This window comes from Hyla sarda, chromosome 5 (genome assembly GCF_029499605.1).
Source record: "Hyla sarda isolate aHylSar1 chromosome 5, aHylSar1.hap1, whole genome shotgun sequence".
NCBI classification, from domain to species: Eukaryota; Metazoa; Chordata; class Amphibia; order Anura; family Hylidae; genus Hyla; species Hyla sarda.
In genome coordinates this window covers 79,956,512-79,975,721 of record NC_079193.1, presented here as the reverse complement: position 1 = coordinate 79,975,721, position 19,210 = coordinate 79,956,512, and the positions used below count along the sequence as shown (strand labels likewise).

Sequence of the window (19,210 nt, the reverse complement as noted above, 5' to 3'; positions counted from 1 at the left end):
ATTTCAAAAGTTTTAATGGTTTAGATACTGTGGGGGAGATTTATCAAACCCTGTCCAGAGTAAAAATTGCTGAGTTGCCTATAGCAACCAATCAGATTGCTTATTTCAGTTTTCAGAGGCCTTCTGATTGGTTGCTATGGGCAACTCAGCAACTTTTCCTCTGGACAGGTTTTGATAACTCTCCCCCTGTGTGTAGAAAAAGTAGAGTCTGCGATGCCGTGTACCTGAAACTCTAGCTGTAAACTGCAGCCAAACACCTTTGCAATCCCCAATGCTGCTCTCTCCTGGTGCTCAAGCTTCATATACGCCACAACACGAATATGGGTAAACAAAAAAAAAAATCAGTATGGCACCCACGTATGCAGGATAATTCTCTTTATTGTACAAACAGTCCAGTCACAGATGCAGATCTGGCCGAGGGACCGTTTCACGCTTGCTAACACTAAATCGTGACCTCTGAGAGTTCATGATTAAGCACTAGTAAGCGTGAAACGGCCGTCGCCCATATCTGCATCTGTGACCGGACTGTTTGTGCAATAAAGAGAATTATGCTGCATACGTGGGTATCATTAGGATTTCCTTTGTTTAATGGTTTAGAGCTTCTAGCTCCATTTGACACAACACTTAATATTTGCTTTAGGGGTCACTGCTTTATAAATTTGCATTAAATAGGGATTCGATTAAGAATCTTTTACAATCAACATTACTGAGCATTTCCTGTCATGTGAATAAGAAAACTTGATAAAGATTTGCTAAATAGAACATCATTTCCCTACAGAAATTCATTTAAATTAGGAATTTTCATGAAGTATGGCTGAGGCGATTTCCCACCTTCATGACATTCATTTCCAGAGACATCATTTGTGTAATAAGCATCCGGCAGCATGACGGGGCAGCTCCTTTTATAGTGCAACAGCTGCAATTGGGCATATTGTGCTGGCAGCATTTCCTGTAATTGTTCACAATTATAAAAGATCACTACAGTATATCCTGCACCGCAGTTACATAGCTTGAAGTAGAGAAATTACATATGATCTGAGAAATGCAAGTTGACATTGAAGTGTAACAATAAGGTAAGACTGAAAAAGAAACCAATTTCTAGCTGATTTAATTGGCTTAAATATACCTTAAAGCTAGTCAGTTATGGCAACCTGACACAACAGCTTATTGCTTGTCTGCATGTAAACAATAAGGCAGATTTTGTTCATTTTTAACTCATTCTTGACACAGCGATTTGTAGTCTTTTATGTGTACAGTTTATGGATAGATGGGACATATTTTTTAGTAGTTTGGACATTTCCATGAGGCGATGCCGGATATGCAAAATTTTTTAAAGAATGTTCCGGGAAAAAGAGTGGGATTTGAATTTTTATTAGTGGAAGACTTTTTAAAACCTTTTTTTTTTTCACTTGTTTAGTATCAGGCAATAATTTGATTGCTTACACAGTACACTGCAATCCTGTTATATTGCAGAGTATCTTTTGATCTGTGCTTTACTTATACAGCCAGCAAATAATAAAAAATATTTTTTTTCAGGACTTTAAATTACATTTTTACTTTTTTTTCCCTTGGGGACTTGACAGAAAGCTATCAATGCTTGGTATGGAGCAGGGTATTGGAACCCTAACTGGCAAGATAACCCATTGACACCTCCTAATCAGGTCATGGAGCACTGATAGGATGACAAATGGAGCCCTATTTGTCTGTCAAATACACTAGATACTGTAGCTGCTACTGGCCATGACCTTTTTGGGGATTAAACTGCTGAGATCAGAGATATCTCCAATTCTGGCCGTCACTGAAGGAGCAGCACTGTGTAATTTAATATAATACTAATTATGCATATGACAATACCTAAGAGATCCACAAAGAAATTGTGAATTATGACATGAGGACAGACATCTGACAGTGACCTCCATATTTAACATAGGTCATTAAGGGATTAAAATGTAACTATACAAAAGATGTATAATGTGACTACTTGGCCTAAACATCAAATTTAATGGACTAAAAATGTGAACACACAGGTTTGCCTTATATAAGCTGAAAAACAAGAAACCCTTAGCACCCAGAGGGTAAACCCCTGGGTCATGGGGTTCAACCCCCTATAGATTGTGTATATAAAACTCCACTTTTATTATATTCTTATAAAACTAAAATTCCGAAAAGATTAGTGTGTTTAAAACTCCAGCTTCTTGTCTACTTTAGCATTCATCTCGCCCTCTAGGAGAGTCAACAAACATAAACCAGCACCTGCAGAACGCTGTAAACTGTGAACCTGCTGCTGTATTAAAATGTTTGCCTCCCCTACATGTTTCGTGGCACCAGCCATGTCCTCTATACCCCTGAAGATGTGGCTGGTGCCACAAAACATGTAGGGGTTTGTTGTCTTTGTTTGCCTCCCCTACATGTTTCGTGGCACCAGCCATGTCCTATATACCCCTGAAGATGTGGCTGGTGCCACAAAACATGTAGGGTTTGTTGTCTTTAAAAAAAATAACCAGCTATTTACCTTCCACAGCTCCCCAGGTGCCTCCATTGTCCCGCTGTGATCTCCGATGCACTCCTCTTTCTGATTGCCTGCGGTAAATACATCATGTTGTGGCTCAGCAATTACTGGCCAAGATGGGACATCGCTACTGCCAATGATTGCTGTGATGCAGCATGGCGTATTGACTACCCGGGTGGAAGGTAAGTACAGCAGATGTTTTTTATTTAATTTTTTTGGTTTTTAAACCCTATCCTGTAGTACCCCTTTAAAGGGGTACTCCGCTGCTCAGTGTTTGGAACAAACTGTTCCGAACACTGGAGCCGGCGCGGGAGCTCGTGACATTATAGCTCCGCCCCCTCATGACATCACACCCCACAAGTCTATGGGAGGGGGCATTGAGTTTGTTCCAAACGCTAAGCAGCAGAGTACCCCTTTAAGTCCCTGGTAAAAAAAAAATTCTAATTGACATTACTAGCAGGAAAAAAAAGTGCTTCATAAAATATTTTTTGCATTGTTTAGCTACTTGACCTTTATTTGGTATTATGCAATTACTGTTTTTTTCTTTTAGATTTTTGTAAGTTTTAAAGGCTAATGTAGTACCATCAAATGAATTTATTTTTAAATTCCCCTTTTTCTGTCATTCATTGCCCTTTAATAGTAGGGTTTGTTGTTTAAGTCATTTATACTTGTTCTCCACAGAAATAGATTTTGCAGTAAAATTACTTCAAGGGGTATTCCAGGGAAAAACTTTTTTTTATATATATATCAACTGGCTCCAGAAAGTTAAACTTCTTTGTAAATTACTTCTATTAAAAGATCTTAATCCTATCAATAATTATCAGCTGCTGAAGTTGAGTTGTTTGCTGTCTGTCAACACTGCTCTCTGCTGACATCTCTGCTTGTCTCGGGAACTGCACAAAGTAGAAGAGGTTTGCAATGGGGATTTGCTTCCAAACTGGTCGGTTCCCGAGACGTGTCATCAGAGAGCACTTAGACAGAAAAGAACAACTCAACTTCAGAAGCTCATAAGTACTGAAAGGATGAAGATTTTTTAATAGAAGTAATTACAAATCTGTTTAACTTTCTGGAGACAGTTGATGTGTAAAAAAAAGTTTTTTTTCCTGGATAACCCCTTTAAAGTAGATTGCATTGTCTCCCATTTTACATCTACATCAGTATTTGACAATAGTTCCTTCCAGTCTATGCCCTGAGGTGCCTTTTTAAAATTAAATATTTTCCCTCCCGCTCTGTGTTTTGTTTTTTTACAGTTTAGACAAATTAAATTATATTGTGGTCACTGTTACCAAGGTTTTCATGAATACTGACAATCCCAACAAGCTCTGCATTGTTAGAAATAACCACATCCAACAGAGCATCACTTGTTGGATCTTCCACAAACCGGGCCATAAAATAATCAAGCTGCAAGTGGAGACATTTTCTTCCCTTTTGAAACAGAATGATGACTCTGTTAATGTGTATGTATGTGTGTACATACTTCGTAAATGTGCTTGTCTGTGGTGTATATGCAAATCTATCTGCACCTTTGTGTGTTTTATGTGTCTATATATGTGACCATGGGGGAAATGTATAAAAAACATGTGTAAAGAAAGACCCTATGCAATGGATGGACCAACATAAAATAGTCCATTATTTGAAAGTGGAGGGAAATATTAAATTGATTTCAAATTAATTTAAAAATAAAAATCTGAAAAGAGTTGAGAGCATATGTATTTATTCCATTGGTGCAACAATTAGTGAATAGGGTACATCTGTCTGCAATTTAATCTCAGAACAAATACACCTGTTCTATGAAGGTCTTAGAGTTTGTTAGAGAACATTACTGAACAAACAGCAGCATGAAGACCAAGGAGCTCACCAAACAGGTCAGGGATAAAGTTGAGGAGTATTGCAAAAACAATTCCAAGCTTTGAACATCTCACAGAGAAACATAAAACCCATCATCACAAAACTGAAAGAATATGACAGAACAGTAAACCTATCAAGGCAAGGCCATCCACCAAAACTAACAAGTCTGGCAAGGAGAAAATTTATCAGAAAGGCCAAGAGCCCCATGGTAACTTTGGAGGAGCTGCAAGGATCAGTGGTGAGGTGGGAGAGTCTGCCCACAGGACATTAGTTGTGTACTTTACTCTACATATCTGGCCTTATCCAGTGACTTAAAGTGGTTTTAAAACTGTGTTGCAAAAAGTAGCACAGAAAAAAAGAAGTGACATGTCATTTCTTTTTTCAGTGCTGCCTTTTTAGCTCTGTTTTTGCAATTCCCAATTGAAGTAAATAGGTGAAGGAAACAGCGCTTTGGGACTTTTTGGAGGCTTTTTTTCTGCTGCATTTTTCAACGTTGTTTCTGCACATTCTCCTTTAAAGGGGTATTCCAGGATTTTTTTTATTTGACTATGCTACAGGGGCTGTAAAGTTAGTGTAGTTCATAATATAGTGTCTGTACCTGTATGTGACGGTTTTCTCACAATTCTTGTGATTTTCACTCCAATATTTATTTTTTACCAGCATACAAAATGACTGTTGTCTCAGATTTTTCCCAGGTTCCAATGCGGCCAAGACCTTACTAACTAGTCAGCTGATGACAGGGAGCCTGTCTGCTTCAATGGGTGGAGGGATCTCTTGGTGAGAGAGAGATCAATCTGCAACAGCTGTAGGCACCCTGATTGAAAACCACAGGTCTTTTGAATGGATGCAGCTCATTTATGTTTCAATGGGTGGGGTGGCTGATGTGTGGGAGGGAGGAAGATGGAATTGTGGGATTTGTAGTAAAAAAAAAAAAGAAAAGTCAAACAGGAAATACCAGTTCACAAAAAGCTAGCCACAGTGTTATGGTAATCTCCCAAAAAAGCCATTTAACCCCAAGACAATCGCAGATCCTTCCTAAGCATGTCCATTACTGTCTGCCATGTACGTACTAAAATCACCTTATGGTGGAGAACCCCTTTAAAGTAGATGCAAGCCATGTTCCTTTTCGGGCTTCTTTTGAAGCTTCTCTATAGCTTCTTTTACACTGTGTGAACAACCCCTAAGCTATTCAAAATGGGTTTTAATGATCAATGAAGAACTTGAGGGACAATGAAGGACTCTTTAGCACTAAGCAGGGGGTTTCAATTTACATTACTACTCTCTCTCTCTCTCTACTCTTTTTTTCTGGTTGATATTTCTTGAGGGATGTGCCAAATTGAAAATTAAACTAGAAAAATGGTCAGCTGACATTTAATATGGATAAGTGCAAGATAATGCATCTTAGGCGTAAACGTATAGAATATGTGATACAGTCCTGACCTCTGTATCTGAAGAAAAGGGATTTAGGGGCATTATTTCAGAAGACTTTAAGGTAGGCAGGCAATGTCATAGAGCAGCAGAAAATGCTAGCAGAAAGCTTTGGTGTATGGTAAGCACAGTGGCTCAGTGGTTAGCACTGTTCCAGGGTTCAATTCCCACCAAGGACAAGATCTGCAAAGAGTTTGTTTGTTCTGTTTGTGTAGGTTTCCTCCCGCACTTCAAAACATACTGATAGGTTAAGATTGTGAGCCCCAATGGGGACAGAGGCCAATTTTAATTTACATACAGTGGGGCAGAAAAGTATTTAGTTAGCCACCAATTGTGCAAGTTCTCCCACTTAAAAAGATGAGAGAGGCCTGTAATTTTCATCATAGGTATACCTCAACTATGAGAGACAGAATGAGAAAAAAAATCTATAAAATCACATTGTCTGATTTTTAAAGAATTTAATAGCAAATTATGGTGGAAAATAAGTATTTGGTCAATAACAAAAGTTCATCTCACAACTTTATTATATACCTTTTGTTCGCAATAACAGAGGTCAAACATTTTCTGTAAGTCTTCACAAGGTTTTCACACACTGTTGCTGGTATTTTTGCACGTTCCTCCGTGCAGATCTCCTCTAGAGCAGTGATGTTTTGGGGCTGTCGCTGGGAAACATAGACTTTCAACTCCCTCCAAAGGTTTTCTATGGGGCTGAGATCTAGAGACTGGATAGGTCACTCAAGGATCTTGAAATGCTTCTTACGAAGCCACTCCTTTGTTGCCCGGGTGGTGTGTTTGGGATCATTGTCATGCTAAAAGACCCAGCTGTGTTTCGTCTTTAATGCCCTTGAGTTTTTCAAAATCTCACGATACATGGCCCCTGTTACGCCGAGCGCTCCGGGTCCCCGCTCCTCCCCGGAGCGCTCGCTTCACTCTCCCTGCTGCAGCGCTCCGGTCACATCCTCTGACCCGGGGCGCTGCGATTCCGCTGCCAGCCGGGATGCGATTCGCGATGCGGGTAGCGCCCGCTCGCGATGCGCACCCCGGCTCCCGTACCTTACTCGCTCTCCGTCTGTTCTGTCCCGGCGCGCGCGGCCCCGCTCCCTAGGGCGCGCGCGCGCCGGGTCTCTGCGATTTAAAGGGCCACTGCGCCGCTGATTGGCGCAGTGGTTCCAATTAGTGTGTTCACCTGTGCACTTCCCTATATCACCTCACTTCCCCTGCACTCCCTTGCCGGATCTTTTTCCATTGTGCCAGTGAAAGCGTTCCTTGTGTGTTCCTAGCCTGTGTTCCAGACCTTCTGCCGTTGCCCCTGACTACGATCCTTGCTGCCTGCCCCGACCTTCTGCTACGTCCGACCTTGCTTCTGCCTACTCCCTTGTACCGCGCCTATCTTCAGCAGCCAGAGAGGTGAGCCGTTGCTAGTGGATACGACCTGGTCACTACCGCCGCAGCAAGACCATCCCGCTTTGCGGCGGGCTCTGGTGAAAACCAGTAGTGGCTTAGAACCGGTCCACTAGCACGGTCCACGCCAATCCCTCTCTGGCACAGAGGATCCACTACCTGCCAGCCGGCATCGTGACAGTAGATCCGGCCATGGATCCCGCTGAAGTTCCTCTGCCAGTTGTCGCTGACCTCACCACGGTGGTCGCCCAGCAGTCACAACAGATAGCGCAACAAGGCCAACAGCTGTCTCAACTGACCGTTATGCTACAACAGTTACTACCACAGCTTCAGCAGTCACCTCCTCCGCCAGCTCCTGCACCTCCTCCGCAGCGAGTGGCCGCTCCTGGGCTACGCCTATCCTTGCCGGATAAATTTGATGGGGACTCTAAGTTTTGCCGTGGCTTTCTTTCCCAATGTTCCCTGCATCTGGAGATGATGTCGGACCTGTTTCCCACTGAAAGGTCTAAGGTGGCTTTCGTAGTCAGCCTTCTGTCCGGAAAAGCCCTGTCATGGGCCACACCGCTCTGGGACCGCAATGACCCCGTCACTGCCTCTGTACACTCCTTCCTCTCGGAAATCCGAAGTGTCTTTGAGGAACCTGCCCGAGCCTCTTCTGCTGAGACTGCCCTGTTGAACCTGGTCCAGGGTAATTCTTCCGTTGGCGAGTATGCCGTACAATTCCGTACTCTTGCTTCAGAATTGTCCTGGAATAATGAGGCCCTCTGCGCGACCTTCAAAAAAGGCCTATCCAGCAACATTAAAGATGTTCTGGCCGCACGAGAAATTCCTGCTAATCTACATGAACTTATTCACCTAGCCACTCGCATTGACATGCGTTTTTCCGAAAGGCGTCAGGAACTCCGCCAAGATATGGACTCTGTTCGCACGAGGCGTTTCTTCTCCTCGGCTCCTCTCTCCTCTGGTCCCCTGCAATCTGTTCCTGTGCCTCCCGCCGTGGAGGCTATGCAGGTCGACCGGTCTCGTCTGACACCTCAAGAGAGGACACGACGCCGTATGGAGAACCTCTGCCTGTACTGTGCTAGTACCGAACACTTCCTGAGGGATTGTCCTATCCGTCCTCCCCGCCTGGAAAGACGTACGCTGACTCCGCACAAAGGTGTGACAGTCCTTGATGTCTACTCTGCTTCTCCACGTCTTACTGTGCCTGTGCGGATGTCTGCCTCTGCCTTCTCCTTCTCTACTGTGGCCTTCTTGGACTCTGGATCTGCAGGAAATTTTATTTTGGCCTCTCTCGTCAACAGGTTCAACATCCCGGTGACCAGTCTCGCCAGACCCCTCTACATCAATTGTGTAAATAATGAAAGATTGGACTGTACCATACGTTTCCGCACGGAGCCCCTTCTTATGAGCATCGGATCTCATCACGAGAGGATTGAACTTTTGGTCCTCCCCAATTGCACCTCGGAAATTCTCCTTGGACTTCCCTGGCTTCAACTTCATTCCCCAACCTTGGATTGGTCCACTGGGGAGATCAAGAGTTGGGGGTCCTCTTGTTCCAAGAACTGTCTAAAACCGGTTCCCAGTAACCCTTGCCGTAACTCTGTGGTTCCTCCAGTAACCGGTCTCCCTAAGGCCTATATGGACTTCGCGGATGTTTTCTGCAAAAAACAAGCTGAGACTCTACCTCCTCACAGGCCTTATGATTGTCCTATCGACCTCCTCCCGGGCACTACTCCACCCCGGGGCAGAATTTATCCTCTCTCTGCCCCAGAGACTCTTGCCATGTCTGAATACGTCCAGGAGAATCTAAAAAAGGGCTTTATCCGTAAATCCTCCTCTCCTGCCGGAGCCGGATTTTTCTTTGTGTCCAAAAAAGATGGCTCCCTACGTCCTTGCATTGACTACCGCGGTCTTAATAAAATCACGGTTAAGAACCGCTACCCCTTACCCCTCATCTCTGAACTCTTTGATCGCCTCCAAGGTGCCCACATCTTTACTAAATTGGACTTAAGAGGCGCCTATAACCTCATCCGCATCAGAGAGGGGGATGAGTGGAAAACGGCATTTAACACCAGAGATGGACACTTTGAGTATCTGGTCATGCCCTTTGGCCTGTGCAACGCCCCTGCCGTCTTCCAAGACTTTGTCAATGAAATTTTTCGTGATCTGTTATACTCCTGTGTTGTTGTATATCTGGACGATATCCTAATTTTTTCTGCCAATCTAGAAGAACACCGCCAGCATGTCCGTATGGTTCTTCAGAGACTTCGTGACAATCAACTCTATGCCAAGATTGAGAAATGTCTGTTTGAATGCCAATCTCTTCCTTTTCTAGGATATTTGGTCTCTGGCCAGGGACTACAGATGGATCCAGACAAACTCTCTGCCGTCTTAGATTGGCCACGCCCCTCCGGACTCCGTGCTATCCAACGCTTTTTGGGGTTCGCCAATTATTACAGGCAATTTATTCCACATTTTTCTACCATTGTGGCTCCTATCGTGGCTTTAACCAAAAAAAATGCTGATCCCAAGTCCTGGCCTCCTCAAGCAGAAGACGCCTTTAAACGACTCAAGTCTGCCTTTTCTTCGGCTCCCGTCCTCTCCAGACCTGACCCTTCCAAACCCTTCCTATTGGAGGTTGATGCCTCCTCAGTGGGAGCTGGAGCTGTTCTTCTACAAAAAAATTCCTCCGGGCATGCTGTCACTTGTGGTTTTTTCTCTAGGACCTTCTCTCCAGCGGAGAGGAACTACTCCATCGGGGATCGAGAGCTTCTAGCCATTAAATTAGCACTTGAGGAATGGAGGCATCTGCTGGAGGGATCAAGTTTTCCTGTTATTATCTACACCGACCACAAGAACCTCTCCTACCTCCAGTCTGCCCAACGGCTGAATCCTCGCCAGGCCCGGTGGTCTCTGTTCTTTGCCCGATTTAATTTTGAGATTCACTTTCGTCCTGCCGATAAGAACATTAGGGCCGATGCTCTCTCTCGTTCCTCGGATGCCTCAGAAGTTGAACTCTCTCCGCAACACATCATTCCACCTGACTGCCTGATCTCCACTTCTCCTGCCTCCATCAGGCAGACTCCTCCAGGAAAGACCTTTGTTTCTCCACGCCAACGCCTCGGAATCCTCAAATGGGGTCACTCCTCCCATCTCGCAGGTCATGCGGGCATCAAGAAATCTGTGCAACTCATCTCCCGCTTCTATTGGTGGTCGACTCTGGAGACGGATGTTGTGGACTTTGTGCGAGCCTGCACTATCTGTGCCCGGGATAAGACTCCTCGCCAGAAGCCCGCTGGTTTTCTTCATCCTCTGCCTGTCCCCGAACAGCCTTGGTCTCTGATTGGTATGGATTTTATTACTGATTTACCCCCTTCCCGTGGCAACACTGTTATTTGGGTGGTCGTTGATCGATTCTCCAAAATGGCACATTTCATCCCTCTTCCTGGTCTTCCTTCTGCGCCTCAGTTGGCTAAACAATTTTTTGTACACATTTTTCGTCTTCACGGGTTGCCTACGCAGATTGTCTCGGATAGAGGTGTCCAATTCGTGTCTAAATTCTGGAGGGCTCTCTGTAAACAACTCAAGATTAAATTAAACTTTTCCTCTGCATATCACCCTCAATCCAATGGGCAAGTGGAAAGAATTAACCAGGTCCTGGGTGATTATTTACGCCATTTTGTTTCCTCCCGCCAGGATGACTGGGCAGATCTTCTACCATGGGCCGAATTTTCGTATAACTTCAGAGTCTCTGAATCTTCCTCCAAATCCCCATTTTTCGTGGTGTACGGCCGTCACCCTCTTCCCCCCCTCCCTACTCCCTTGCCCTCTGGTTTGCCCGCTGTGGATGAAATAACTCGTGATCTTTCCACCATATGGAAAGAGACCCAAAATTCTCTTTTACAGGCTTCATCTCGCATGAAAAAGTTTGCCGATAAAAAAAGAAGAGCTCCCCCCATTTTTGCTCCCGGAGACAAGGTATGGCTCTCCGCTAAATATGTCCGCTTTCGTGTCCCCAGTTACAAACTGGGACCACGCTATCTTGGTCCTTTCAAAGTCTTGTGCCAAATTAATCCTGTCTCTTACAAACTTCTTCTTCCTCCTTCTCTTCGTATTCCTAATGCCTTTCACGTCTCTCTTCTCAAACCACTCATCCTCAACCGTTTTTCTCCCAAATCTGTTCCTCCCACTCCTGTTTCCGGCTCCTCGGACATCTTCTCTGTCAAAGAGATCTTAGCTTCCAAAAAGGTCAGAGGGAAAACTTTTTTTTTAGTGGACTGGGAGGGTTGTGGTCCTGAAGAGAGATCCTGGGAACCTGAGGACAACATCCTAGACAAAAGTCTGCTCCTCAGGTTCTCAGGCTCTAAGAAGAGGGGGAGACCCAAGGGGGGGGGTACTGTTACGCCGAGCGCTCCGGGTCCCCGCTCCTCCCCGGAGCGCTCGCTTCACTCTCCCTGCTGCAGCGCTCCGGTCACATCCTCTGACCCGGGGCGCTGCGATTCCGCTGCCAGCCGGGATGCGATTCGCGATGCGGGTAGCGCCCGCTCGCGATGCGCACCCCGGCTCCCGTACCTTACTCGCTCTCCGTCTGTTCTGTCCCGGCGCGCGCGGCCCCGCTCCCTAGGGCGCGCGCGCGCCGGGTCTCTGCGATTTAAAGGGCCACTGCGCCGCTGATTGGCGCAGTGGTTCCAATTAGTGTGTTCACCTGTGCACTTCCCTATATCACCTCACTTCCCCTGCACTCCCTTGCCGGATCTTGTTGCCATTGTGCCAGTGAAAGCGTTCCTTGTGTGTTCCTAGCCTGTGTTCCAGACCTTCTGCCGTTGCCCCTGACTACGATCCTTGCTGCCTGCCCCGACCTTCTGCTACGTCCGACCTTGCTTCTGCCTACTCCCTTGTACCGCGCCTATCTTCAGCAGCCAGAGAGGTGAGCCGTTGCTAGTGGATACGACCTGGTCACTACCGCCGCAGCAAGACCATCCCGCTTTGCGGCGGGCTCTGGTGAAAACCAGTAGTGGCTTAGAACCGGTCCACTAGCACGGTCCACGCCAATCCCTCTCTGGCACAGAGGATCCACTACCTGCCAGCCGGCATCGTGACAGCCCCATTCATTCTTTCCTTTACACGGATCAGTTGTCCTGGTCCCTTTGCAGAAAAACAGCCCCAAAGCAGGATGTTTCCACCCCCATGCTTCACAGTAGGTATGGTGTTCTTTGGATGCAACTCAGCATTCTTTCTCCTCCAAACATGATGAGTTGAGTTTTAACCAAAAAGTTCTACTTTGGTCATCTGGCCATATGACATTCTCCCAATCCTCTTCTGGATCATCTAAATGCTCTCTAGCAAACTTTAGATGGGTCCGAACATATACTGGCTTAAGCAGGGGGACACGCCTAGCACTGCATGATTTGATATGATATGAGTCCCTGGCAGCATAGTGTGTTACTGATGGTAGCCTTTGTTACTTTGGTCCCAGATCTCTGTAGGTCATTCACTAGGTCCCACCATGTGGTTCTGGGATTTTTGCTCACCGTTATTGAGATCATTTTGACACCACGGGGTGAGATCTTGCGTGGAGCCCCAGATCGAGGTAGATTATCAGTGGTCTTGTATGTCTTCCATTTTCTAATAATTGCTCCCACAGTTGATTTCTTCCCACCAAGCTGCTTGCCTATTGCAGATTCAGTCTTCCCAGCCTGGTGCAAGTCTACAATTTTGTTTCTGGTGTCCTTCAACAGCTCTTTGGTGTGGTGATAGTGGTGTTTGGAGTGTGACTGTTTGAGGTTGTTGACAGGTGTCTTTTATACTGATAACAAGTTCAAACAGGTGACATTATTACAGGTAATGAGTGAAGGACAGAGGAGAACTCTTAAAGAAGTTACAGGTCTGTGAGAGCCAGAAATCCTGCTTGTTTGTAGGTGACTAAATACTTATTTTCAACCATAATTTGCAAATAAATTCTTTCAAAATCAGACAATGTGATTTTATGGATCTTTTTTCTCATTATGTCTTTCATAGTTGAGGTATACCTATGATGAAAATTATCTTTTTAAAAATCTTTTTAAGTAGGGAACTTGCACAATTGGGGGCTGACTAAATACTTTTTTGCCCCACTGTATAGGTTGGACTTAATGGACCTGTGACTTTTTTTTAAATCTCAGCATCTATATATCTGTATGTAATAGATAATTTAGGCTGTAAAGAGATAGTATTGAATATATAACAGTCTGCTAATAATTTTACAAATAGACACCAGACAAAGATTGTACCTGAGGATGTTCTAGAAAGATAAAGCATTACATATTACGTAGGTAATCCTTTCCTAGCCAGATTACTATCACACATTTCAATCATCTGCTTTACATTAATGTGTATGTAACCATGATCCTTTTTCTTTGTATTTTGTTTAAACAATAGACGCTAGTAAAGCCTGCAGATGAAGCAGCAGTGTGGTAGCCTGAGTGGATAGTTTGCTGTTCACTGTATTTTATTTGTGCCTGAGCTGAATGAATTATATATGAATTTCTATTCTTAGGCATAAAATTTTGATGACATAAAGTCCCATAGCTGTGTGTCATTGCCAAGTGTCATCTGAGATTCCAGTTTAGTCTGTTGGTAAATAAACGTAATTTTTTTTTTCTTGTTTTTGAACATTCATCTTACGGTATTTGTTGCTGGGAATTCTCTCTAAAACTGAAGAATAAAATGTGTACATTTTAAGGCTTTATCAACAAAACAATGTATTTATACTACGGTTAGAAAAAATGCTGATGACAAAATAAAAATAAAATAAAAAAAACTTTGAGAATGAGAAATACCGTATTTTTCGCCCTATAGGATGCACCGGCATATAAGACGCACCCTATTTTAAAGGTGCAAAATCTAGAAAAAAAAGATTCTGCACCCAACAGTGATCTTCAACCTGCGGACCTCCAGATGTTGCAAAACTACAACTCCCAGCATGCCCGGACAGCCGTTGGCTGTCCGGGCATGCTGGGAGTTGTAGTTTTGTAACATCTGGAGGTCCGCAGGTTGAAGACCACTGGATAAGAGGTAGTACTCGCCTGTCCCCGCAGCTCCGGACCCGTCAACGCTCGTCACCGCTGCCATGGATGTCGCTCCATCGCTGTCGCCGCGTCCCCGTGGTGTCCCCGACACTCCGGACGTCTTCTTCCCTGGGATCCACGCTCTCCGTCGCCGTCATCACGTCGCTATGCATGCCGCTCCTATTGGATGACGGGACGGCGTGCGCGACGACGTGATGACGACGAAGGAGAGCGCTGGCAATGCAGGGGATCCCGGCACGGAGCAGACACCGAGGAGGCAGGTAAGTTCCCTCCTGGTGTCCTGTAAGCTGTTCGGGACGCCGCGATTTCACCACAGCGGTCCCGAGCAGCCCGACTGAAGAGCAGGGTTAGTGTTATTTTCACTTCAGACGCGGTGGTCAGCTTTGATTGCCACATCTGAAGGGTTAATACAGGGCATCACCGCGATCGGTGATGTCCTGTATTAGCCGCGGGTCCCGGCCGTTGATGGCCGCAGGTATTCGCCATATAAGACGCACCAACTAATAAAAGATTATAAATGGATACTAACACAAGGCCACAGAAAAACTGTCCTTTTTAACCCCTGATTGGTTTCTCCAGCATGTAGTGAAGCCATTTGGGTTACATAGAGCTCCTTCTACTTTTCAGGGGTTGATAGAACAGCATCATAGCAATCATATCATGACTGCATAGTTGTCTACTTGGACAATGTAGTCAATTTCAGCTAAACAACAGAAATCAATATTGTAAGGTATAGGCCATACTGTACTTGATGTAATAGAATCCTTACATCAAAAACCATCAAAAACCATGAACAATTTGCATTAGAGCTTGAAAAAGCAAGATACCTTGGATATTTTATTGGCAAAGGGTCAGTCAAACCACAAATTACCAAGGTTTAGGAAATTGCTACTTGTTATTCACAGTGCGGGAACAAGATTTGGAAACAGGGCTCGGCTTCCACCTGCCTGTCAAGGTTCTTTGTTTCTTCTTGCCCTAACAGCTATCTAACAGTCTCAGCAGTTTGGAACATGAATTGCAGCTGACAGATTCTCTTTAACTTTGCTGACACTTTTTATTTTGGACTAAATGACATCAAATTCGGACTTTTAAACCTTTGAAGCCTGAAAAGCAAAATGACTATATTTTTATGCATTAATGATAAAAAATATCTAGAAAATTGGTGAAAACATAACAGAAAAGAATGTATGCCAGGTTTAAAAAAAACTACATATATACAAAATATTGTAAAATTCATTTTCACCAAAATATTTTCTCAGACACATCCAGATTACATGCTATTCATTTGCGTTTGGATTTTCACACATGTAACACTGGTAGATGGTGTGAAAAACATTTCAAGGTCTTAAACTCTTATGTGTTTTTTTCACATTATGTTTAAAGTTTAATGGCTCCAATTTACAGATTCTTTAAAAATCCCTAAGAAAGCCATATATTCTATTAAAATGAACATTTAAAGCTTTTATATATATTCTGGATGTAGCACTACAGCCCTTTCTAATGCATTTTAATCTTCACTGAACTATGTGTCATGGAAATAATAACATTGAAACAAATAAAAAAAAAAGCTTCCTTATTTATGTTTTAATGTTGCGTTGCGTTTAAGCAACCTAGAACAACATCATCTACTGTTTGGCAATCTTATCCTATGGCTAATGATGCCCATTTTGATTCTCAGCTTGCATGTTTAACATGGTTCATTTTTACACACTATATTGTGTTTGCAGTAGCATCACAATGCAAAGATCCCACCCACGCTGCCCCAAATGGTAATAATGCCACTCTCAGTGGGTAAATGCCCTAAGTAGGGACTTGCTTCCCAGCAGGTAAGTGCTCCCTTTAAGATTTTTTCCCCCAGTAGGTAAAGAAGGGACCCCAGTAGGTACTTGTTCTGCAGTAGGTGGATAGGTGCACCTAATATGCAGCTCCCCCCCCCAGTAACTACATAGGTGCCCCCCAAGTAGGTAGCTGCCCCTCAGCAAGTAAATAAGTCCCTCTGTAGATAGACAGATGTCCGCCTAGTGGGTAGCTGCCCGCCACTAAATAGCCAGAGACCTAAGTAGGCAGATAGATGCCCAAATTAGGTAGCTTCGCCTTAGTAAGAGTTGCTCTTCAGTAGGTAGCCAGGTGCCCTACCCCCCAATGGCCCCAATATAGAGAGCCCCCTAGTTAAAAAAAAAATAAAAAAAAAACACTACATGCTCACCTCCTGTTTGCTCCTTCACCTCTCTTCCTTCCCTCCTCTTCTGTACTTACACGCTGTGCTTGGTCCTGTGCTGCTCCCAGTTTTCTGTAGGCCACAGGTCCAAGAAAAGCTGCGGCCTGCAGAGTAAATATCAGTGTAAAGGCTCTTTGCTCCATTAGCTCCTAAGGATGCACTTGCAGTTGAAAGTGGAACTTACCAGCAGTGGAAATCCAGAGCACGTGGCCTGGATCTCTGGTGCTAGCGGTCAGGGTGGTGGGTGCTTACTCTGCCTACTTCTTGTTCTGGTCCCGACTATATGGTACTAGAAATGTTGTTGTATTTGTACCTGAATGCAAAAAGCTTACTACTAAGGAGGTTTTCTGACCCTTGTTAAGTTTAGGCTGTCAAGTTTATGTGAGAACCCCAAATGATTTCATCACAATCCCCTTAGTTCTGTGTCATATATTAGGAAAATGACATGCTATGATAAGCAGAAAAATGGATTGGCATTTCAGACATGTCAATATTGGGATGTGCATTTTAACTAGTTCCAAGTGGCTGACTGGTTTTTGGTTGGCCCGATTCCCCATGACTTTCAATGCCAAATATGTCAAAGACTTCAAAACACTGACAAAAAATAGCATCCCTCCAGGTGGAAATAATGCTTCTTTATTGTAAATTGCCAATGGATTGGCTGTCTAGCCTGTTAATTTAAGGGGTGTGGTCATGATAGGGTTATACTCTTTACCACTGTTACTAGTGGGGTACCACAGGGGTCCGTCTTGGGTCCTGTCCTATTTAATATATTCATTAATGACCTTGCAGAGGGGTTGAATAGTAAAGTAGCAGTCTTTGCAGATGACACTAAACTCTGTAAAGCGGTAAACGCTATAGAGGACAGTGCACTGTTACAAATGGATCTGGATAGGTTGGAGGTTTGGGCTGGGAAGTGGCAGATGAGGTTCAACACTGATAAATGTAAGGTAATGCACATGGGGAAGAAAAATCCGGGCTGGGATTATGCATTAAATGGGAGAACACTTGGGACGACTGACATGGAAAAGGACTTAGGAGTCTTAGTTAACAGTAAATTTAGCTGTAGTGACCAGTGTCGGGCAGCTGCTGCCAAGGCTAATAAAATCATGGGGTGCATCAATAGGGGCATAGATGCCCATGACAAGGAAATAATTCTATCGCTGTACAGATCACTAGTCAGACCACACATAGAATACTGTGTACAGTACTGGGCACCAGTGTACAAGAAAGATATAGTGGAGCTGGAGAGGGTTCAAAGACGGGCAACCAGAGTAATACGGGGAATGGGAGGACTACAGTACCCAGAAAGATTATCAGAATTAGGGTTATTTAGTTTAGAAAAAAGAAGGCTTAGGGGAGACCTAATAACTATGTATAAATATATCAGGGGACCGTACAGTGATCTCTCCCATGATCTATTTATACCCAGGACTGTATCAATAACAAGGGGGCATCCTCTACATCTAGAGGAAAGAAGGTTTCTACACCAGCACAGATGGGGGTTCTTTACTGTAAGAGCAGTGAGACTGTGGAATTCTCTCCCGGAGGAAGTGGTCATAATGAACTCTGTAATAGAATTCAAAAAGGGTCTGGATGCATTTTTGTAGAATAATAACATCACCGGTTATGTATACTAGATTTATAGGGACAGAACGTTGATCCAGGGATTTATTCTGATGCCATATTTGGAGTCGGAAAGGAATTTTTACCTCTAGTATGAGTTTTTTTTTGCCTTCTTCTGGATCAACTCAACTCAATAGGGACTTATTAGGGTTATAGGTTGAACTTGATGGACTATTTAATCCCAATTTTAAAAGAGGTCCCTGTCATAAGAGAATACAATTGCTATAGAGGATTTGACTTGGTCTACAACAGTATTTAGTAAAATGTATGTGTGAAGGTTCCATGCAAACAAAGATCAAAGGTTTCCTAGCCCAGATTATCACGCTGCCACCACCATCTTGCCTTCTTCCCATCATGTACTATGGTTCTATCCAGGACGGGACAGACATGGACAGAGGTGTCAGCAGAGAGCACCGTGGACAGACAGAAAAGAAATTCAAAAAGAAAAGAACTTCCTCTGTAGTATACAACAGCTGATAAGTACTGCAAGGATTAAGATTTTTAAATAGAAGTAATTTACAAATCTGTTTAACTTTCTTGCACCAGTTGATTTAAAAAACTTTTTTTTCCAGGGGAGTACCTCTTTAAGAACCTCACAGACTGGCCCCTGAACTTTGCGCACTACAACACCATAGCCAGAATACAGGGCTGTGTGCACATCAATGCATGTTTTGTGCTCCTGAAGACCACTGTTAATATGTGATGCCAGTTCATATGACTAGGGCCTGCTGGGCAGTCCTGAACAGAAGGCTATTCCAAGAGAGAGAGAGAGAGAGATAAAACATCAACATTTTTGGTTTAAACTTGGCGTACCAGAAATTTAAGAACATTACAGTATACATTACGACAAGATTCTAATGAGCAGTATAGTAATTCCTTTTGGTTTTCTGTCAGGTCCATTCTTATCATGAAAACCTGGTAGGCATCCATCAAACACAGTAATATCTATGTATTTGTTTTTTTAGAACCCGACTGCACCTAATATAAAATTTTTGGGCATGTAATAAAAGGATAATTCAGCTTAGATTGTTTTATGTAAACCACCCTGCGATCAGACATCTTATCCCCTCTCCTTTAGATAGGGGATAAGATATCTAGGGGCGGAGTACC

General features: G+C 43.9%; 1 long non-coding RNA gene across 1 annotated transcript in view; it reads left to right on the top strand.

The window, feature by feature from the left end:
* Positions 1-18,763, top strand: part of LOC130273265 (uncharacterized) — a 61,135-nt gene extending 42,372 nt beyond the window's left edge. The window contains exons 2-3 of the long non-coding RNA XR_008843935.1: positions 2,522-2,691; positions 18,673-18,763. This is a non-coding gene — a long non-coding RNA (uncharacterized LOC130273265). The remainder of the gene's footprint in view (positions 1-2,521; positions 2,692-18,672) is intronic.
* Positions 18,764-19,210: the final 447 nt, after the last annotated feature.